The sequence below is a fragment of the Prionailurus viverrinus genome, chromosome D2, assembly GCF_022837055.1.
Source record: "Prionailurus viverrinus isolate Anna chromosome D2, UM_Priviv_1.0, whole genome shotgun sequence".
Lineage (NCBI taxonomy): Eukaryota > Metazoa > Chordata > Mammalia > Carnivora > Felidae > Prionailurus > Prionailurus viverrinus.
Genome location: NC_062571.1, coordinates 24,755,697 through 24,780,118, shown reverse-complemented (window position 1 = coordinate 24,780,118; position 24,422 = coordinate 24,755,697). Strand labels below are relative to the sequence as shown.

Genomic DNA, 24,422 nt, shown 5'->3' with positions numbered 1-24,422 from the left:
CCTGGGTGGATCAGTCGGTTGGGCGTCTGACTTCAGCTCAGGTCATCATCTAGTGGTTTGTGAGTTCGAGACCCACATGGGGCTCTGTACTGACAGCTCAGAGCCTGGATCCTGCTTCATATTCTGTGTCTCCCCCTCTCTTTGCCCCTCCCATGCTCATTCTCTGTCTCTCTCTGTTTCTCAATAATAAATAAACATTAAAAAATTTTTTTTAAAAGTGATTAAAATTTCGTTTTAGAGAATGACTCTGCAGAGAGTATGCCCATGAGGAGAAAGAGAAACAATGAGCTTGACAAATTCTTTCAATGACAAGGTAATTCCAGATAAAAGATGCATCAGCCAGAATAATTTGAGTTGCAAGAGACAGCAACCTACTTGAGAAGAAAGGAGAAATGTACTGGCTCATGAACTACAGGAAGATGATATGGGGCTGGATGAACTCAGGGACTGCAGAGCTGTTGACTTTCTCTCCACTCAGTCTCACACCAGATTTTCTGCAAGCCAGAAGATGCATCTGCCATTAGTCATGGGTTCATATCTTTTACGGCCTTGGGAAGAGAAAAAATAGGTCCTTTTTACCCCGTTCCAGTTGAAATAACCCAGGAAGGATTCTGAAAGGCCTGACTTGAGGCACATGCCCACCGTGGACAGTTTTGGCTTAGGATCTGAGGTACTCATAAAAGGGGATACCTCTCTGGATGCACAAAATTTGTCCACTACTGCTAGTGCTTATTGAATGCTTATTTATGCCAGGCATACAAACTCTCATATTTGCTTCTAAAGTCAGGATCATGAGTATAGGAAGTGTCTGTAGGGACACATTGAATTGTTCTGAGGGGTACAAGGGAGCTGGCCTGGATGAAGAGAGAGGAAGCCAAATCACCAATGAAAATGACAAGCTGGACCCTCCCAGCAGGGTACCTCCTCCTCTATTCCTGAATCAATAGGAACAAGAGTGAACTCCAAAGGCAATCCCCTTCACCATCACCCCCAGCCCTAACCACACCTTTCTGAAGTGGGGTAGATCCAGGTTTTAAGGGGCCTAGAGTTTACACAAGTCAGGATCCTTCTTTAAGAAAAAGAATACAAAATAATTTACTTCTGCAAATTTTACAACAAAATATGACCACACAAACACATTTTGAGTGCCCCTTAGCTGTGTCCCCAAATACAAGCTTTACTGGTTTCATGACAAATCTGCCTCTGGTAACATTTATCACAACAAACCACATTTGGAGCCAGGATTCAAATGACATCTAGGATCTTGAACACCCATCCTTTTTTTAGAACATCAACCAGTAGGACCCCTCCCCACTGGCACTTGTTTCTTGAGAACTTCTACAATTCAGGCTCTTTACTTAAATTAGTAAATTCTAAATTGAATGTCCTTCTACCTCAATTAACTCAAATCCTGGAAATGCACCATTTTTATAATTATCAGAAACTGACTCCCACCCGTCCCATACATGCATGATTTTTCTTTCTTTAGCAAAATATGGTCACTAAGGAGAAATAGGCTTGAGAACACCAATTATTCCAAGGCAAACACTTTGGCCTCAGTGTCACAGGCTTGAACCTGACATTCCCAGCCACAGCACTGCTGAAACTGATAGTCTAGTCATGTAGGGGATTTTCCTGACTCCGTGTCTGTCTCCCCATGGCTGTTTATTTGTATTGCTGTCTGCTTTGGTTTGGGACACTGACCTTATAAGCTGCTTCCTCAGACCAAGCCTGTAGCCAGAGAACTAGAAGTTTCCCTCTGTGCTCCTCACAGCCAACTGGAAGGAACTGGCTATTAATTCACGCTGTGTAATTGAAGGGGGAGAGGGGGGTTGGGGGGTAAGGGAGGGGTATGTGGAGAGAGAGAGTGAGGTTGAGAGAGGGGAGTCTTTTAAAATCCACACCAAGCCAGCTGTGGCTCTCTGGATAGCTGAGTCATAGACGACCAGGCAGTTCAGTTGGAAGGCACACTGTACATGCTAACTCTCAGGTTCCGGCTAGGGCGGGGGATAGTTAAATAAAAAGGGATGGGAGATAAAAAGAAAGAAAGAATGAGAGGAAGAAAGAAAGAAAGAAAGAAAGAAAGAAAGAAAGAAAGCCACAATTTAATTTCAGATAGCATTTCATTCTGAGACTTGCTGTGATCAGAGGTGAAGGACAAGAAGCTGGTTCCCCTACAAATGAGACTCCATCCTCATGTGGTTAGTGAAGAATCAATTAGAGAAATCTGACTATTGCTATTTTGATTTTTAATACAAAAATTACAATAATTGCTAGAAAATGCTGGCTGCTGACTTTTTACTGGAACTGGCTAAAGGTTGTCTTGAAATGTCGGCCACTGAGTCACAGTTCATAATCAGCTGTGTCATGGCCAGATTGGGCAGTCTCATGACATATAAGAAGGTTATTATTACAGAAATAATTGGAGTAATGGTTATAGGTCCAAAATTTGTCTGGCATAAAAAAAAATCTCCAAAGGATGGCAAAGGAGGGTTGAAAAGAATCTAAGGAACAAAGATATCTAAGGAACATAGTAGACTACCACTGTCCTGGGCAGGGAATTGATTCCAGGGAGCATTTCCTGGGTAGTGGAGTAACATGTGCCCACTTGCAGTGGGATCTACTCATGGGAGTCATCACTGGTTCATTGTATTGGTGGCACCAGAGCAATTTTCATGGACTCTATCAACTGCCTGCTGTCACCTCTTAGTTTTGTGGCTAGTGAGAGTCCTCTATGTCAATCCTGTCTACCTAAAGTTCTAAGTGATTCTCAGACCTGTTCTTTCCACATCCTGAGCATAGATGCTCAGAGTATAGTGTGTTTCAGAAGGAAACCAGAGGGTCATGCTGATAAGATTTCCCACAAATCCCCACCAAGACTCAGCTAAGCCTAAGGTTAGTCAGTGATCCTTTTATTCATCTCTTCCCACAAGGTGTTTCTCCTCTCCTAGACATAGACTAGACAGATAAAAGGAGTGTGTGTGTGTGTGTGTGTGTGTGTGTGTGCATGCGAGCATTCTGAGGAGATAGGCACCATGGCCTCCTCTCTGTGGGTGACCTGGGCATCCTCTTACCTGAGGCCTTTGCTGTCATGTCTCCTCCTTCTCCCTAACTCCAGGTCACATTTTGCTCTAGTTTTGCTATAAGTTAGTGGTTTTCCACCCAATGTAAACTAGAATCATCTGGGGGACTTTAAAAAGTACAGGTATCAGGGCCCCATCCTACCTCCAAATTCTAGATTTAGATCATCCAGTGTGGCCCCACAAGGGTCATCAGTATTATTTTTAAAGCTCCTCACATAATCCTGATGTGAAATCCCTGGCCAACTCTCAATTGCTTTCTTACTGAGGCTACAGCAGCATTTCAGTGTCTGCCATGTAAAGGCCCTATAACATTTAGCAGAAGCTTTTACACAGTACATGGAAAATCTTGGTTAATAATCACTTCTGACTAGCATAATTAAATTCATTTTGGTTCTGTCTGCTTCCAAGGAGAAGGCAGAAAGCCTAAGCTGTGATCCAGACTCTGCCTGTACAACTTTGGGCAAGTAACTTATCCTCTTTGGAGCAGTATTTCTTCTCTAACAAAATGAATTTCTTAAATTAGATACTCTTTAAGATTTCTTTCAGTTCTAGCCTAAAAGGATTATAAAATCCAATGGACTTTTGTTCAGTACTGTCGTTAAATCAGGCTATGATTTATCAGTTGTGAGTCTGAGGGTGGCTCACTCATCTTCTCCAAGCTCCTCAGTTCCACATGTGCAAAATTAGATGGGAAGACCGGGCTCAGATTTCCAAATCTGCTCTGCAGAAATTCCTAGTCCAAGAAATGCAAAAAAGATTCCCAATGAAAGGAATCTGACAAATCTTTAAGCAGCAAACCTATGTTGACTCCCTATAACTCAAAACTTTCCACTCATTTGATCATGAAGTCTACTCTTTTCTTTTCTTTTCTTTCTTTTCTTTTCTTTTCTTTTCTTTTCTTTCTTTCCTTTCCTTTCCTTTTCTCTTTTCTTTTCTTTCCTTTCCTTTTCTCTTTTCTTTTCTTTTCTTTTCCTTTCTCTTCTCTTCTCTTCTTTTCTCTTGTTCTCTTTTCTTTTCTTTTTTAATGTTTATTTATTTTTGAGAGGGAGAGAGCACAAGTGGGGCAGGGGCAGAGAGGGACAGAAGATCCAAGGCAGGCTCCATTCTGACAGCAGTGAGCCCAATGTGGGGCTTGAACTTGTCAACTGTGAGACCATGACCTGAGCTCAACCGACTGAGCCACCCAGGTGCCCCAGAAGGCTACTGTTTTCTTGAAAATCCTATTGACATACCTAGAACTAACTGTAATACCTGATGATCAGACCTCTCCCCACACTTTTTTTTTTTTTTGAGAGAGAGAAAGAGAGAAAGCTGGAGCAGGGGAGCAGGGCAGAGGGAGACAATCTTAAGCAGGCTCCTCCACTTTTTAAGTTCTACTGCTTTGTGGTCAAGGCTATAAGTTTGTTACATAAAAGTGTGAATAATTTACTTGTTCCTTTGACATGTAAAATAGAGGATTATTGGTTCACTGCTCCACCCCAGCCGTTGGCCACTCAGTAGGCAAGGACACAATCTGAAACTAGCATCTTTTCGGGCTTGCCTTCTTTTGAGAAGACCATTTTTTTAAAATGAGATGTAATGTCAGAAGTCATTCTGGTTCAAGTATAAAATGGACCCTGACTCTCTTCACTGTAACCTGTATGAAACAGGTTGCATACAGAACAAGTAAATAAAAGTTGCTCACTAACACAGTTTCTTTAGTTTGATGAAATATGACCAATTTCATATAATCAGGAAGTTCAGAATCAGAGAAATCATCTATAGAGGCAATGTAAAGTGTCAAAAACAGTTCTACAGTTAGAATTTTTGGCTGGCCAGGTAACTTGGGCTCCTCACTTCATTCTTTTGTGTGTTGGCTTTCTCATCTGTAAGATGGAGGTAAGAATTGCCCCTAATACAAGTGCCTTTAATTGTAGAAACAAGTGACTTAATATGTATAAATCACCTAGAACAATGTTGGCACATGGTAAGCACTTAATAAATCTTTATTATTTTCTGGACCATGAATTACCACTTTGTGATCAATGTTAAATACATGTTGTAGACCTATTTTATCTGTTATACTTTTAACATTTGAATGCCTTTAGTAGGGCTTATACTTTATAGCTGACCTCAGGGCCCATCTCTCCTTATAGTCATATCTGACCACGGTAGTCATGTGTGAGTCTAGAATGCAGACTTACTAAAGCAGAAACTGTCAGAATCATGTTTGAATGCCAACTCATCAGGGCCTAACTGGTAGATGGGGCTTTCTTAGCATTTGTTGAATGAAAAAACGAGTGTATACACACACACACACACACACACACACACACACACACATACACACACACACACACCAAATCCTTTCTAGAATATCCTTCACAAGGGGTTGTTTTAGCCTCTGCAACAATATCTCCATGGTAGGGCATTAAGTATCTCTCATTCTGTATTTGGGCATTTCTGCTTATTGGGAGTTTATTTGTAATTCTCATTCAATATCTGATATTTTGAAGCTAAAGGGGACCCTGGAGAGAATCTGGTCCAATTCTCTTATTTGACAGTTGTTGGGAGGCCCAGTGACTCTCAGAAAGTCATTGCCCATTGTCGTGATACCAACCTATGAGTGGGTATACACTTCCCTCATGAATCAGCACTCAGCTTTGTAGTGTGATTTGAGTCTCTAATGCCTTGAAATACCAGTTTCTCAGGCAGTCAGCAACCATACTTTGATTCCTGAAGAACTTTCCAAATCTATTAGACAATCTTCTCTTGAAATGTAATCATGAGTTCCTTCCTTTATCAACCAATGCCTAAGTTACTAATTAATCATTTGGTAAGGATGAAGATGAATAACAAGAATGAAACACAGGATAGGCCCTGAGGGTAGAGACACATGTATCGAGGAGAAGGATCTAGGATGGAGAATAGAGAAGAAGGGCATTGGAGCCAAGCCCCATCTACTTCACAAGAAGGCCAGACACAGCCCAGATCCACATGCGGCCTGATCAGGATATTGCTCAACGTTCCCTGGGGAGGGGATGGGAGTGGGGGACAGACAGTGGCTAATTTAATATAATCAACATGCAATAGGGCTCTTCACCATTAAAGGGAAAATTTAAAAAGAAGAAAAAAAGAATCTATTAGTATACTTTCTAAAATCTCAATTCTAGCTGGACATGGTTTCAGGGAAAGTGAGATGATGCAAGTCTAGTGCAGCTGAAATCGCCCTCATTCCTTGGCTCCCCATCAAACATTAGAAATCTTTCATCAGGGATTGCATCTCTGTCTCTTTTTCTCTTCCTCTTTCTCTCTGGAGTAGTGACTCTTAAACCCTTTTGATCATGGTCCTCTTGAGGCCCTGGTAAAAATTATAAATGCTCTCCCAGAAAAAAATGAACAAACATGAAGAAGTTTGCGCACGACCTCAGGCAATATCCCCACCCCCTAAAACCAGTGCTCATAGACTCAAACTAGGAATTTTTGCTCTTTAATGTCTGAGGGATGTGCTGGGATCTTTTATCTCCTGCCCCATATATTACCTGAAGCACTCCTGGGGATCAGGAGAAGGCAGATGTGTCCTGAGAAACTTGCTGTAATAGGAATACACTCAACCAATCTGCTGATGCTTCCAGTATGAATTAAGGGTCTTTATCTTTATGCTCATGCTACCTTATGTCTAATTCTATGCTAGTGGTGACCACTCTGTATTATAACTATCTGTTTACTTGTGTATGCCATTCTCTGTGAGTTCTGCAAGGTCAGACTTTGACTCATGTCTTCATGGTTGTATCCTCAGGTACATTAGGATACAGCAGATAGGTACATAGGATCTTGGTCCATTTTTGTGGAATGGAGCGAAGGAGAGAGAGTGAGAGGGAGGGAGGAAGGGAAGAGGAAAGAAAGGAAGATATCCGTGGGATTTTCTAGAACTTTTCAAAACTTCCAATTCAATAATGGGGAACTAGGTGAGAAAGATAACCTGGATTTACATCACAGGTAGTCCTCTTGATGTTAGTATGGTCAACCATCAGAGTACTAGAAGGATAGACGTTGAGCTATGTTTGTTTCGACAGTATTCATGTCCTTGGAGAAGTAGTCATGATGGCCTATTTAAACCTGTTAAAAGAAAGAAAAATAGCTGGAATAGTTGAAAACCTTTGGAATAGGATAAAAGCTTTTGAAGAGTTCAGAGCATTTGGCTAATGGAGATTTCAGCAGCCACCTTGCCTTCTCCTTCTCCCATCTCTGATTCTGCCTGGGTAGAGACAGTGTGAGAAGAGAACCCACTAGGGGAGGAAGGCATGGCTGGTGTGTGGTAGAATTATTCTCAGTCATAATAGGAGTTGGTAGATCGGTGTCCAGGCTTTACTCGCTCATCTCCATTAGCTTCTTTAGCATAAATCTGTTGATTTTATTCTCTCAGCATCCATTCATACCTACACTGGTAATAATATAATAGTTTTTCCTTTGGGGAGTGACTACACTCAAACCTCTAAATCTTAGATCTAGATGGTGATGGTTGACCGATCCCTTTATCTCTAGAGATAACAGGTGGACCAGATCTGGTTAATAGTGTATTGCAGCTTTCAATCATAACAATCCACTTTTAGGAGCCATAAGACCTAAGCCTAGCCAATGAGTCAATTATGTGGTGTTTGTAGAAATTATTAAAAAGAGAAACTCTCTTTCCATTTGACTGGAAGCCAGGAGGATATAAGCCTGGATCTTCTGGGGGCCATGAATGGAGAAGACAGGTATGTGCATGGAGCCAAGACAGAGCAGAGTAGGACAGAGATGGAGAGCAACTGGGTCCTGGAGGCTATTTGAACCCTGGTATCCATCTCTTCTGAGGTTTTCCAGACCCTCTTTTCTTTGGTGAATGTTGGAGCATAAGCCAGTTTAAGATGAGTTTCTGTTCTTTTATTTTTTAATTTTTTTAATGTTTATTTTTGAGAGAGAGAGAGAGAGACAAAATACAAGCGGGGGAGGGGCAGAGGGAGACAGAGAATATGAAGACAGAGGGGGAGACACAGAATCCGAAGCAGGCTCCAGGCTCTGAGCTGTCAGCACAGAGCCCAACACAGGGTTTGAACCCATGAACGGTGAGATCATGACCTGAGTTGAGGTTGGACGCTTAACCAACTGAGCCATCCAGGCATCCCAGTTGGGGGTTTCTGTTTTTATGAATAAAGGAGTCTTATCTGCTATTTCTCTTTTCTGGTCTTTCATGTTTTGGTAAGAACCTACCATTGTGGCTCTGACTTTTATAGATTTCTTCCTCCCTCTCCCTATCTTATTATGTTAATGTTATTTCCTTGGTATCTTTAATAAAGCCATTTCCATTATGGAACATGGATGGGAAGGAAGCGTTCGGAGAGTGACTATAGCCAAAGTGAGGTCTCCTGTTAGACCATTGACTGGGAAACTGTCCCTGGGGTTTGAGGTGTTCAGGAGTCCAGAGAACCCCATGGAAGGCAGGAAAGTGCAGTTTTCTGTCCAAATATATTATTATGCAGAACTTCGGCTGAGGAGTTTAGTGCCTTTGTTAGCCCATACTGAGCATACTGCCAATCTGGTATCCAGCATAAGATATGCCACTGATTACAAACTTGAAAAATAGAAAAGAGCGGAGTGTACTCGGGAAGAAAGGAAGAATGGTAGAAACATTTAGCAATTTTTCAGGGCAAAAATACTAGAATGCCAAAACAGCTCTTAGAACATACATACATACATGCAATGTGAGTTATTAAATAAATTAAATTTAGCATATTATGCTTTAAAAAGCACAGCATGTACAATATATTTTAGGACTATTTTTAATCTACTCCAACACTGCAATATTTTCTAAAGATTTGGCATGGAAAATAATAAGGTTTGATTATCTGGAAAATTTGCTTGTATGCAATATCTCTTTCTCTGATGATGCCTGATAAAGTGAATATTACTATATGAGGCATTATCCTGCCGAAACATGAATCACTTAAAAGGTCCTTTTGTAAGTCTATCATAAGGATCCTATGATTGTATTTCTTACATTTTGAAAGTAAAAGTCTTATCTAAAATTCTATCTCAGGAGCAGAAAAGGAGAGACCCAAAACCAATAGTTTTGGGGCCAAATGCTAATGATCAGCAGGCAAGATGATAGTGAGATATCTAGTACTGGTGAGCCAAACCTATGTCTTTTCACTCTCAAACAACCCCTTTGCCATATAGGTCTTACGAAGCAGTGCCCCAAACCCCAAACCCCAGAGGAAAGTGGGCCTCTGAGGTGTCGAGAGAGAACCAGACATCCTACTACATCCTCTCACATAGAGGACCATTAGCCTATTTTAGAATAAAGAAATTAAGAAGCCCACACATCTAGTCAGAGGACAAGCCCAGCAGCAACTCAGAAATTCCTGGCTTGGACGGATAAACTCTCTGAATCTCATCAATTCCTACTGACAACCAAATGGTGACAGATTGAGGCCTTTACATTTGAAGGCAGACGACATGTCAACCAGCACCACCTAGTGGAACAGAAGGATTAATCAATTCACAACATCTCTTCACTCTTGCAGGGTTGTTTACTCATAAAACTATCGACTTGTGAGTGTTGATTCTGCATCATGCTCCTTGCGGGAAAAGTCAGAAAATTACAAGGAATAGAAATGGAGGTGCCAAGAGCTGAAAATATTCTGGCCTTTGGAATGCTCCAGAAATGTAGGGACAGAGAACTGCAATGGCTTGACATCATCAACCATCACTGGGGTTTAAATTAATAAAAAATAGGAAGCATGTATTACTTCTAAAAATACTTTACAAAAAGTAGGAAAGCATTACTTTAAAAAGTAAGAGCCATATTTAAAATGCAATCTCATGGCCAAAAAAAAAAAAAAAAAGGAGAAAAGGTACAGATATTTAGAGGAACACACTGGGTTTGGCTCTGCCCATTCATCTCCAACCAGTGGTCATTTGTATTCACTCAGTAGAAGGGAAGCCATGAGAATTCGTTGGTGAACAAGTGATAAAAGTACAAAGAAGATAATCTCGAAGTTTCCTGTTGAAAATGGTACTCTAACCCTCAACACAGAACCAGAAAAACTGTGATTCTTGACTATTTCTCTTTTAATTGTGGTTGGCAAATTGGGAAAAAGTTATAATTGGATAAATTGCAACACCCCCCCCCACCACCTTGTCCCAGATACCATTAGAATGGCCTGATTGAAGCCTGGTTTTGAACTCTCAAGTATACATGTATAATTAGGGCTCTTGAATACAAATATGCAAAACTCCAACTGGAACTAGCTTAGTCCAGGGAAAAAGAGTTTATTGGAAGGTTTCTGTGGATATTTTATTTAATCAAAGAAATAGTTGAACATAAAACTGTGGAAATGAGAGCAGTGCCTTTGGATCTCAGGAACAGTGGGAACCAGGGGCTGGAATGCTACCTGGGCTTTCTTGCCTCATCCTTGCAATGAGGATGGCCTCTTTCTGGGTCAAGTTCACTTTTTCTCATAGCAAACCAGTTTTTCCTTTATGATGGGAAACATGACCACTGAACATTCAAATCTCTTTTCTTACAGCTTTTGCCACCTGAGAGAGGTTGGCCCCCTTTCCTCAACTCTGATTTTAAAATTCCATGGAGGCACTGATTGAAATCAGATGCCTATAGTTGCTGTGCTGATAGTGCTGCAGATACCCTTACAAATTATGAAATAATGGTATTTTGGAATCACCAATACAATCTTCCATGAGATCTCACACCAGCCAATTCCTCACATTAGAAATCCTTCATTTTGGGACTATCTCTTCAACACCTTCTGTGGATTTCTGACCATCCAGAATTCAACAGGGATGGGTCACTTACCAGGAGAAACCAAATTGCCTACATGGAAAACAGATCAGCTGCTGAAGTCCAATCTACACCCATATTCATATAAGAGAGCAAGACAGTTCTAAACATAACATTAATTCAGAACTGAACAGAATTATAATGTCACATGTTCATTGGGCTAAGGAGGAAGAAAGTGTTTTTACCTGGGCTTTTTCCCATGAGGGGAAAATGAGAGGAAGTGGATTTATACCCCTGCCTGGGCTCCTTGAGTGGTGAGACAGGAATATCTCTGGAGGGAGATTGCAAGGGTAGGATTTGAGAACAGAAAATTTGGGCTTTCCTGTGTTGGTATGTCCATCCATTGGTCATGTTTCAAAGTTTTAAAATCATAGCCCACACACAGCACATCCCTAATGTGAGCTTTTATCCCCCTTGCCTAGAAAGTTGAAACACTCTTCCCCTTACACTGTAAGTCTACTTTTGCAACCAAATCAATTCAACTTGGGTTAAATAGTTCTCAAAAATGACAAATGAAAACAATGGATTCAAACTTCAAATGGCTGAATTAGTGTGTTCTTGTCCTAACTTTCAGCTAGTATGAGTACCTGACCCTACAAACCAATCTAATATAAGATAGCATTCTAAATTGTGACTACAACTTGTCAGAGGATAAAGGACTCTGGGGTAGTATCAATTTTCCCCTCTTTATCCTATTGACATAGGATTTCTCAGTCAATAATTGCAGTGAACCTAGAAGAAGAGGTGATGCTGAGAGCAGAGGAGATCAATTAAGGAATGTTACATAAGAGCACAAAATATGAGTATCTAATTTCCCAGTCATTGTGAATAGTTATTTTATTCAAAAAGTAATAAACTATGATATTTAAATGGAAGCTCATGCAAGAATTGAGAAGCTATTAATACAAAGATAAAGAGATTGCATCTTTGGTAGAAAAGATAATACCAGTAAGCCAACAGAATGATGAAATTAAAGGAAAATGGAGAGGATTATCAGCAGAAGGGATCTTTGAGGGGGAAATGGGGCAGGTTGAATTACAGACATTTGATGAAGCCAGTAAGCCGTTCAAATGAAGTTCTGACTTGAGGGGGATTGTGGTAAAGGTAGATGAAATGAAGAGGTGGAATTCAACTATGGATTCAAGTATGGGCTGAACCACTGAATAGGACAATATTTGTAATGGTTACAATTACGTGTTTCACTGCAAGTCTTTATTTTCTAATATAAAATAATTGCTTTCTGATACTGAAGCGAAGAATTTTCAATTCATTGACTGGTGCTAAATTATATTTCTGGGTCAAGCATAAAAAATAAGCTACCACCAAATAACCTAAAGTCCACTCTTTGAAGATATAAATTCATAAAGCCTATCACACTATTAAAGATGTTGTAACTAGCCCTTTGGGGGCAATAGACCTTTACATTCTGACATAGAATACCCAGAAACTCCACTATATTTTCTCTTCATCAGACTTTGGTGCATAGCTGGTGTGGAAAATATTTCATTTTTGAATAACTTTTCATGTGTTCCATGCAAGAATCTTGAGGAAAATACTCAGCGAGAGGAGCTAGATGGCAATTATAAAGCAGAGCACACAACAAACCCATTTTTTCATTCAAATTGTAAGACAACTTGATGGACCATTTCTAACTGGCCAGAAGCCTTAATTTACTAAAACTACTGCTCTATGTCTATTTGTATAAGAAAGAATCAGACAATGTGGCAACAGCTTTATTATAAATAACTCCAACCCTAAATGCCGTATAATGGACAACAGGGGGTCACACACACATATTCAGCCCAATCTACTTCAGCAACAGAACTAAATGGTTAGAAGTCATTTAACTGGAGTCATTCATTCATCCCATAGTATTGTTTGAGTACTTACTGTATTTCAGACAGTGTTCTAGGCCCTGGAGTAACAATTCTGGATGTCACAAAGCCCCTTCTCTCATTAAGCTTACACTGAAGGGAGACAAAGAATAAACAAGTCAATATGTAGCATATCAATTATTGACATGTGCTGTGAAGGAAAAAGCAAAGCAGTGAAAGGGTGGAAAATCGGAGGGAAAACTTGGAGAGATTTTTTTTTTTTTTAATCAAGTGTGGTCATAGGAAGTCTCTCTGATTAAGTGACATTTGAACAGAGATCTGGTTAAGACTATGGCATGATCAGATAAAACATTGCTTTTAGTTGCCATATTCTGCTAAGCCAAGGAAGAAGATGGGTGCATTTCAAGAGCTGCTTCAACAAGATTTTTAAAGAAAACACTAACCCTCAGCTAATTAAAATAGCCAATTAGCCAGAATTCCTCCCAACCTTATTTCCTGGGCATTGCAGTTATAGGAAAGCAGCAATACATACATTTGCATCTTTAATGATATATCCAGACACCACATGTTATAGTGGAAAAAGGATGATTTTCAAAATACTTGAAGAGAAGGGACTATATGATTGGTGGGCTCTGCTCAGAATTCCAAGTCCATCTCTTTGTGGTCTTGAGTCAGTTGATTAACCTACTCAAGTTCTACTTTTACTATGGAAAAAAGATCACAACACCTACCTTTTGGACTGGCAGTAAGGATTAAATCAGATGACGTATGTAAGATCTGGGCACCTAGGAAGCACCTAAGAACAGGTTAAAACATGTTAGCTGTATTCCCCTGAAATCCCTAGAGAATTACTAACCCATGAAAAGTGTCACAGAGCAATGTAATAAACATAAAATTTTATTTTATTTCCCAGAAACAGAATTGTAAATTTCAGGATACCCGGAAACCAGTGCCTAAACTGCACTTAAGATTTATTGAAATGATTACACTACTCCACTGTTGGTGTCAGTCTCCCATCTGGACTCTCTGTTTAAAATATTTTATTCCAGCTAAATATCAGGTCAACAGACAATACTGAGAATGAGTACCATGTCTGGAATTTGATGCTGAGCCCTAACATTATAACAGCTAGTCAAGCATGCGAGGCAATACACTTGGATGCAACTTCTCATGGTCTGCAAGATTTTCCTTGGTCTAGTGGGGGTGGGTCTGGGATGAGTGTCCATGAATTCCCATGCAACATTCATTACAACGATTTTAGAAACCCAGTACATACTTCATTGAATTTCCCTAAAATAGAATGGATAAGACCTGCTCAGTTCTATTTTAAACTCATTTGTGTATTATTCTTCCCTTTATTGCACATTTACAGCATTAGGATTAGAAAAAAAAATTCCTGCATCCTGTTTAGTACTTAGTGCTCTGTGTGGTGGTTTCTTTATAATATATGAATGAGCTATTTTCTTATTTCTGTTTGTTATTTGAGGAGGCTAGTGGCATGAGAGCTCCAGGGTGCTCATTATTCTGCTTTTTCCAAAATTATTTTTAACTTTTCCATGGACAAATCTAGCAAAGAGAGATTAAACCACTTTTGAACATCACCATGCTATCCTTATGCCAAAGCCTTTCTTCAGAGGTTCATACCATTTTTACAGATGTGATGTCAGACTTTCTCAAAAATGGAAAGGTAATATCTTGCTTCATTTTAAACCTACTTTTAATATGGGTGCAAACTCTACCTGAGATTATGTGCATACCTGGAATGAACCCCACTGACTTGACATCTGAGAATTTTCTCTAAGCCTTCAAGGGGATTCAGTCAACTCATGGAAGAACCTAATATTTGTCCACTGTTTCAGAGGCCCTTGTATGCTTACTAGCCCTGCCATAAGTGGACTTGACAGTTTTGATTTCCAGTACCAAGTGTGAAGTCAATGGAAATCTTTGAACCTGGTTAGATGGACATTCTGATAGTGATAATAATTAAATCTATATGAAGAAGTCTTTTGCTGAAATTAGTGTCACTTTCAAATAATAATTTGTACCTCATTATTAAAGTTTACACAACACTTTCAAGCATATTAGCTTCTATAATCATTGCAAGTCATTGTGGAGGAAATTACTGTGTTCACTTTACAGATGAGAAAAACCAAAGCTTAGGAAGTTAAGCAGTTTGCCCAAGATTATGCAGCTAGTAAATGGCCATTGGACTGAGCTCCTCTTTCCCCCTAGGTCATCCAGTTCCTATGCCCTATAGATATACTTATTCTTAGTGCATTACATAAGCTACCAACATTTTTAATGCTATTTTACCTTATCATTAGATTTCTGACTTTCAGGTAGCTGATAGGTCATGGATACTCCAAAAATCTCTACTGTCTGTGGGAAGCAGATTTGCAGATAATAAAAACTACAGTGGAACATATGTAGTTCTAGGGTTTAATGATAAAAGAATACTTTCAATTATCTCTTTCATTCCTTGTAAGATTTACCTCAAACCCTTTCTACTCTTCAAAACCCACCCTGCTCATCCGAAATCATAGTGGGACCCTTCAGCATTTACCATCTAGACTTAATCTACTTCTATCTACCTACTATCTGGATCCCTTAACATTTACTATTTAGATCACTCATTTGGTATTTCATGATGAATGCCTTGTGTACATCATGTGTTATTGACTTGTATTATTATTATTATTATTATTGGTGTTGTTGTTGTTATTGTCCTGAATTGCCTCTCAACTAGAGGCTAAGCTTATAGAAAGAAAGCAAGAGTCATAACTTAAACTTTTTTCAATTCCTTAGATTTAAGGTTGCCTATTAAAATATTAATAAAAATTGAACCAGAAAAAATACGTTGTTATAACTATGATAATTGGTTAACATAACTGATTTTGTTGGGTAGTCATGTGATCCAGAAATGTCATCGAGATTTAAGTAGATTCATTTTGGAAAAGCTTTTGTTTCCTTTTGAGATGGTCAGGGAGAAGAGAACTTGCTGGCTCATCCCTTCTCTTTTCTCTTGAACTGAACATGGACATATGGCCTTGTCCTGTAACAGCCATCATGTGGCATGAGGCACTAAGCATGAGACTGAAAAGACATAAGGCAAAAATGGTAGGGCAGAAAAATCAAAAGAAAAATCCTGTGTCTTTGATGACACCAATGAGCAGTCACACCACTACCAGCACTCACTCCCTCTAGTCTTATTAATGAGACGCTACATGTTTACACTGTTTATGCCATTTATAACTCCGATTGATGTATTCAAAGTTTCATACTGCAGTTGAACCACACATCCTTCCTTGAACTTCCTAATTGGCAAAACAACAACAACAACAAAAGAGATACTTAAACAGTTATTATTTGTCATTATCCTTAAGGAGAAAAACATTAGTTACTCAAGGGACGCATAGCTTTTCATGAAACTTAGTTCTTCAAAAAAAAATGGCTTCAGGAAGGGTGCCAAAGAAAGACATTGAATTATGTAGAAAATACATGCAAATCATATCTCCACATTAAATGCAAAATTAAATTTCACGTGGTTGTTTCCTGTAGCACTTTTTAATGTATATCAAGGACATAATACCAAACGCTCATTCAGTGAAAACATACAAGAGATATAGGATTTTGCCATTTGTGACAACATGGATGTATCTAGACAGTATTACACTAAGTGAAATAAGTCAGAGATGGGGCGCCTGGGTGGCTCAGTCGGTTCAGCGTCCGACTTTGGCTCAGGTCATGATCTCAGGGTCCGTGGGTTCGAGCCCCGCATCGGGCTCTGTGCTGACAGCTCAGAGCCTGAAGCCTGCTTCAGGTTCTGTGTCTCTCTCTCTCTCTGACCCTCCCCCATTCATGCTCTGTCTCTGTCTCAAAAATAAATAAACATTAAAAAAATTTTTTTTAAATAAAAAAAAGAAATAAGTCAGAGAAAGACAAATACCATATGAGTTCACTTATATGAGGAATCTAAAAAACAAAACAAATAATAAACACACAAAAAGCAGAATCAGATCTATAAATACAGAGAACAAACTGATGGTTGCCAGAGGGGCAGGGGGGTGAAGGGATGAGCAAGATGGGTGAAGGGGACTGGGAGATACACACTTCCAGTTATGGAAATGAATAAGTCATGTGACTAAAAAGCCCAGGATAGAGAATATAGTCAATGGTATTATAATAGTGATGAATGGTGACAGATGGGTAGCCATACCCAAGGTGAGCATAGCATAATGTAAAAACTTGAATCACTATGTTGTACACCCAAAAACTAATGTAACATTGTATATAAACTATATTCAAAAAGCAAACAAAAAACAAACCTAAATAACAAGGGAAAAAAGAGAGAGAGAAACATATAGGGCTTTATGACCTTTAATAGTTTTTTTGTTGGCCTTTGAAATCATATAAACAATAAATAACATTTTTATTTCCTCATCTAATGAATTTTAATCCATCTAGATTGTCATATAATACAATGGAGGACAAAACATTGTTCCCTATTTGATAATTTGAAGCTTCATAAGACAAACTACTCTATGGAAACTTCCCAAAATACTGCTATGGAGGAAAGAGGTTTTAGGATCTAATCTGCTTCCCTAGTCTTCTTTGATTTCATTACTTAAATCATTGCTTAACTGTCTTTTTCCTGGTTAGGTGAAGTCTGAATTTCATTTAATTGGGTCTTAGTCTATCAGACAAACCCAGCTGGCCCATTGCTGAATTAGGGAGAGAGGAAATACTGACTCAACCCATTTGAGCAGAGAGCAGTGTGGGCAGAGAGGGTCAACCTTACACATCTTTTATTGCAAAATAGTTCCAAATCTCTTGAGACTGGATGAGTGGGAGAGAATGGATTATGCTTCTGAAGTAGAAACTATCTAGAAGGACAGGATAACAGCCCTTTGGTACAAAAAAAAGAATGAGAGCCTGCCTTTGACATCGGCCACCATTTGGCCATTTCAGTATCTGTGCAACAATTGGGAGTTTCTAAGCCTTAAGAATCTGCAATCATTAATGCAAAACTGGAACTAATCTTAGCTTTGGTATTTTGTCTTGAGAACAGAATTGGCCCTGTGATCCATAAGTGACTCATTGAGGAAATACTTGGGCATGCCACACAATATGAGGGCAATATTTTAACAACAGACAAACATGTATTACATGGGGAAGAATCATAAATGAAAGGAAAATAAATTAAGGAGTCAAGAACCAGAGGGAGGCTCACAGCAAGACGCAGATACCATTACCCTGGAAGTGAAACGCCAGCACTTTGGAAACAAAACATATGTGCTGGAATCATCAATGAACTTGAAATGAGACTTAAGAAATACCCACACCAGTTTGCTTTCACTTCCTTTTGTGCTTGCTGCATGCCAAATACTTGAATATAAAGTGTCTTAATGGATGTAAGAGCATTTTACAAATTAAGTGCTCTGAAAATATAAGCCATTATCATCATTATTGGGAAAGAGGAGACCACCATGTTACTCAGATGATGATGTCTAATAGCCAAATCGTTTTCCCAGAAGGAAGCTATGAAATTCTAAACAAAATTAAAACATACACAGACACTCACACACAATTTTTCAGTGTTTGGTCTTGAACTGGGTTATAGCTCGCTACCAATAAGAAACCCTTTTCAACATCCAGGCCGTTCGATTCGAATTGCCATAACCTGGAAGGAGAATGTACTTTTCTGCACAGTTTCAGAGGGGCAGAAAGAAGCTGTGCCACGGCCTATGGTACCTAGGCCGGGGTTGGCAAATAAGCCAACTATTGCCCTTTTCCCGCCCACCCTGGTGGCAGACATCGATAGTGCATCATGGCACTCTGCTAATCTCATCAGCAGCCTTAGAATTCTTGTCCACACAGTCCTCCAGGAAGTTACCATCAACTAATCGGTACGCTGAGCTGAAAACCCAATTGCCACTGTCTTGGCCCTAGATGCACTAGAGTGCTATTTTAGTTCTCTGCCAGCCTGGTCGGTGGAGTGGCCCCAACTCTGTGGAGCACATTAAATAGAGGTATCCACTTAAGGAATAATAATTATGTCAATGATGAAAAAACATCAAGAGCAACAATAACGATAATAATAATACCTGCCATTTAGTTAGCCCTTATTATGTTCTGGGAACTGATTGAAGCTCTTTACATAGCCTTATGATATCCATTTTACAGATGGGAGAACTGAGCCTAAGCTAATAACTTGTCCAGACTCGCAGATTTAAACCCAGTTCTCTGACTCCAGAGCCCACACTGTCAACCACACAATGAACAGAACTTGAGGGACAACCAGGAGCTTTATACCATGGTTAATTGTCTGTATCCATAGCAGAGCCTCTGTTAACTGGAGAAGGAATTCTGCCCCTCCTTTGCTGAAGTTTGATGTTACTCTAGACAGCACAGAGAGAAATCCAGTCGTCTCAGACTTTTAAGTATTTATTTAAACTCAGAAAGGTTCTCACAGTTGATACAAAAAGATTTTTGTGGGAAATGAAGCTGTCATCTCTATTGCACACGTATGGCCATCCTCCACCGGACCCCAGCCCGAGGGCTTGGCCAATTGTCACAAAGGTGGAGCGTGTGCTGACCTCAGAGCAAAACGTCTTCAAACACAGTGGGGAAACCAGTCGGACTTTCTGGAGTTTCAAGTGCTATTTTAGTAAGTATCCTCTTAGAAAATGAGAGTTTTATTCAGATACTAGATAATATTCCAGTCTTGATCACATCCGGGACACGACTTGAATTTCGTCTTTCCGGAAGTATCATTTATGGACATGGGAACACAGCCAGGGGAAGAAAAACACAAAGTTTTGCAGCTTTCCAAGTCTCGCTTGTGGTGAATAAAGGCAAAATTAAGACAACCAACTTCAAAGTGATGATACATCCCGTTTTATCACTAAAACCCAACATCTTTAGATTTCCTGCTTATCAAAGATTACTGAAAATATGATAACAAGACAGGACACAGAGGATAATCAATTATTGAATCATTTCTTATCTATGAGTCTTTTTTTTTTTTAATTTTTTTTTCAACGTTTATTTATTTTTGGGACAGAGAGAGACAGAGCATGAACAGGGGAGGGGCAGAGAGAGAGGGAGACACAGAATCAGAAACAGGCTCCAGGCTCTGAGCCATCAGCCCAGAGCCTGACGCGGGGCTCGAACTCATGGACCGCGAGATCATGACCTGGCTGAAGTCGGACGCGTGACCTGGCTGAAGTCGGACGCGTGACCTGGCTGAAGCCAGACGCTTAACCGACTGCGCCACCCAGGCGCCCCTCTTATCTATGAGTCTTAGAAGGACTAGGTGAATTTCTTCTGATGGAGTGGACGAAGTTGTTTTTATTAACTTCTGTTCTTATTTGCGCTCATCTTTCCCCCATCTCCCGCCTGCATACTTAAACATCCCCTGTGTATTCTTTGCTAATCCCTTTTTTCTATCTCTGCCTTAAAGTTCCCATCAAAAGTTGTCTTCCCTGGGTCCCTTACCCTTTGGTCCTGCTCTTTGCTAAAAGCTCAATAGATTGAATCTGGCTAAAAATATTAATCCAGATTTAATCATCTTGATATTTTTAGCAGCACGTCTGGGCTGATGGGAATACGAACTGGAGTAGGAGAAAAGGATTTTCTGACTCTTACCTAAAAATCAAACTATTTAGGCAGCCCTCTGATTATGAATAGGGGCAGCTGCCATGCTGATTTGAGGTGGATTCGGGTCTTCCAAGCTATCCCTTTCTAACACTGAATTTCATATACGCGAATGAGAAAAGGGACATGCCCCAGCTATCCTACACCTCTGACTGGAAATGATGTGGACAGCTAATAAGCCAGAAGCAAAGGTCCCTCCCAAACTGCGGACACAGTGGAGAGAGTGGCTTCTGTGTGTCTATGCTACAGTGTGGAAAGCAACAGTCCCTGCCAGGCAGGGAACATCTGTGACTGTAGTGGCAGTTGAGCCATTGAGAGGAATAATTACAAGGCCATGCTGACGTCAATTCTTGGAAAAGAGCTTTGCCTGTTTTAAAAAACTGCTGCCCATTATATTAAGCAACATCACTTAAAGTAATCAAGGTGATCTATATGTATAATAATAGCCAGGGTGCTTATAATTTCTGTTCCTGCTTCACAAGTTCGTGCATGCAGTGAGCTAGCCAGAGTTGCTTTGCTCAGAGAGGTTACTTTTTCTCTGCTCCTCTCCTTATCTTGACTACTGTTTCTTGTCTTTGAGGCCAAGTGTATATATACTGACCTGCCTTTGGATTCCACTGTTATCTCTAGTCAATGTGTGACCTTTTGTCAAGTTCCTTAATCACTCTCTTCCAAGAAATTTTTTTACAGTCATGTGATATTGTTTCACTTCTGCCTGCTTTTTATGTTTCACAATTTATTATTCTTTTTGTTAGTAGTATTTCTTTATATCAGAAATGCTAAGTAGACGTTTGTGTTCTGGTTTCTCTAGGATTTCAACTTATATCCAATAAATAATGGACTTTTTTGATGTATGGTTCTTTGTGTTTCAAGACACATTTAGATTCATATAACTTTCATTGGTACTCCATAAAGATCTGAGTAGAAATTTAAGATACGCATGGATGTCCACTCAGGAAGTGATTATTATGCAACAAAAATGAGAAAGAAGTGGAGGATGGGTTAACAGTAGAAGGAGGACTGTGTTTTCTGTTTTTTGTTTTTTACCAAACAGAACTAAACTCAAGTTTTTTCATCTATATCTATAACCCAGTATGAACCCTAAGGACTTGTGTTCTTTGTGGAAATACTAATGTATCAGCTAAAGAACAGGTTTGTACAGTACTGTTTTAAACTCCTAACAGTGCAGGTATTCTTTTTGTTACCAGCGGAGAAACTTAGTAGCCAGGTGGTTAATAATTGTCCTGTCTTCAGTACTTACTACGTGCCAGGTGATATACTAAGCATTTTATGTACACATGACAAAACTATCAAGTAGGTCCTGCTACTGATCTCATTTTACAGATGAGGTAACATCCCAAGCTGGAAAGCAGGGTGGAGCCAGGATTCAAAAGCAGGCATTTGGAGTCCTCACCCAATGCTCTTAACCACTGAGCATAGATACTTCCTAGGTAGTGCTGTAACACGTCTTCTGCAGTTCAAGTCAGCTGGCCTGCTTTCAGATCCCATGGTCTCTTATTAAATTGTGACTTCTGTCAAGTTACTTAATCACTCTCTTCCTAAAAAGTTTTTTACACGCATGTGATACTGTTTCAGTTCTGTCTGCTATTAGGTTTTCCAATTTATCATGCTTTTTACAAGTATTATTTCTGTATTTAAATCTAAAATTATGCTATTAAGTCATGTTCTATTTTTTAAATTAACATCCAATAAAATGGACTTTTTTTGATATACAGTTCTATGCATTTTAACACACATATAATAGATTCATGTTAAACTCCACCACATACAGGTTACAGAAAAGCCCATCACCATCAAAATTCCAGATGCTGCCCCCTCTATAGTCACATCCTCCTCCTACCCTCTTTCTTTCCCCTGGCAAGCATCAATCTTTTCTCCATCATCTTAGTTTTTTCTTTTCTAGAATGTCATTAATTGAAATCATACAGTATGCATCCTTTTGAGACTCTCTTTCACTCAGCATGAAACCTTTGCTATTCAACCATGTTGTTGCATGTATCCCTTTTTATTGCTGAGTGGTAGTCCATTGGATCACAATTTGTTTATCCGTTGACCTGTTGAAGGACATTTGGGTTGTTTCCAGTTTGGGGTAATTAACTTCATTCCCACCAGCAATACGTGACCATTCCGGTACCTCTGCATCCTTCTTGGCACTTGGCATTGCCATTTTTTTTTTCAATTATAGCTTTTATTAATCTTTCAAATAGAATAGTTCGCCAAGTGAACCCATTCCTTTGAAACATAACATGCAAAAGATTGTCAAATATGTGTGTATGGAAACCTGGGATTTATATCAGCATCTATGTGAGACATCTCAGCAGTGATTTGTGAGTTGCACTCAACATCACATCATTATTAACACGTACGTGTGTCAATATTTTTTATTTTATTTATTCTAATAGGGGTGGCGGTATCTCCTCATGGTTTTCATTTCCATTTCCCGAATGGTTAGTGGTGTTGAGCGTCCTTCCTATCCTCACATGCCATCTATGTATCATCTCTGCTGAAGTATAGTTCAAGTCCTTTGCCCATTTTTTTAAAACAACTTTTTAATGTTTTTATTTATTTTTGAGAGAGAGAGAGAAACAGAGCACATGCAGGGGAGGGGCAGAGAGGGAGGGAGACACAGAATGTGAAGCAGGCTCCAGGCTCTGAGCTGTCAGCGCAGAGCCTGAACACAGGGCTCAAACTCACCAACTGTGAGATCATGACCTGAGCCGAAGTCGGATGCTTAACTGACTGAGCCACCCAGGCCAATTTTTAGTTGAGTAGTTTATTTTCTTAATGTTGAGCTTTGAGAATTCTTTATATATTCTGGATATAAGTCCATGTGACTTGTAAATATTTATCCAAGTATAGAGCTTGACCTATCATTCTCTTAACAGTATCTTTCACAGAGCAAAAGTTTTTAATGTTGATGAAATCCAGTTTATCCTTTTTTTTTTCTTTTTATGGATCATACTTTTTTTGTGTTAAATTTAGAACACTTTGCCTAAAGTCATGAAGAATTTTTTCTATGTTTTCTTTAGAAAGTTTTATAGATGTGCATTTATCATCAATGTTGAATATTGGTATGGGCCATGAGGTTTATGTCAACGTACATTATTTTGCTTAGGGATATCCAATTGTGGTATCGCCATTTGTTGCAAAGATTGTATTTTCTTTGTTGAATTGCATTTCCATCTTGGTCAACTGTCCATTGACCATAATTGTGTACATCTTTTTCTGAACTGTTATTCTCTTCATTGACCTATGTCTCTGTTCACATATCTTGATTACTATAGTTTTATAGTAAGTCTTAAAACCGGGAAGTTTCAGCCCTCCAACTTTGTTCTTCTTTCTCAAAATTGTTTTGGCGAATCTAGTTCCTTTCCTTTTCCGTATAAATGCTAGAATCAGCTTCTCTGTATTTATAAAAAAAAATCCAGTTGTGATTGCACTAAATTTATAGATCAAATTTGGGAGAATTGACATCTTAACTCTACCGGAGTCTTCTAATCCACTGAGAACAGTCCAAGAAAACACAGTATGTCTCTCTCTTTGATTTCTGTCATCAGCATTTTGAGGACGTAAGCCTGCACATGATTTTTAGATTTATATTATTTCATTTGGGGGCAATCTATGGAAATTGCTATTGTTTTGTTTACCTCTGTTTCAATTTCTGCATTGTGGGCATATATAAATCTGGTTGACTTTTGTGTGTTGACTTTCTACCATGCTATCAGTCGTAGAAACTTTTATGTAGATTCCATGTCATTTTTTATATAGATAATTTTCTACATGGGCAATGTCATCTGTGAATAGGAGTATTTTACTTCTTCCTTTCCAACCTGTATACTTTTATTTATTTTTCTTTTCTGCTTTGCATTGCTTCGAACCTCCAGTATAATAACAAATAGGATTGGTAAGAGTAGAATTCTTGTTTTGTTCCCAGTTTGGAGGGCTAGGATTCAGTCTCTCACCATTAAGTATGATGTTAGCTTTAAGATCCTTGTAGATGCCCTGTATTAG

At 39.3% G+C, this 24,422-nt stretch overlaps 1 long non-coding RNA gene across 1 annotated transcript in view; it reads right to left on the bottom strand.

Moving 5' to 3' along the window:
- LOC125147391 (uncharacterized) overlaps window positions 1–24,422 on the bottom strand; it is a 121,663-nt gene that overhangs the window by 2,931 nt on the left and 94,310 nt on the right. The window contains exons 3-4 of the long non-coding RNA XR_007145170.1: window positions 13,466–13,530; window positions 12,790–12,866 (exon numbers count right to left, since the gene is read on the bottom strand). This is a non-coding gene — a long non-coding RNA (uncharacterized LOC125147391). The remainder of the gene's footprint in view (window positions 1–12,789; window positions 12,867–13,465; window positions 13,531–24,422) is intronic.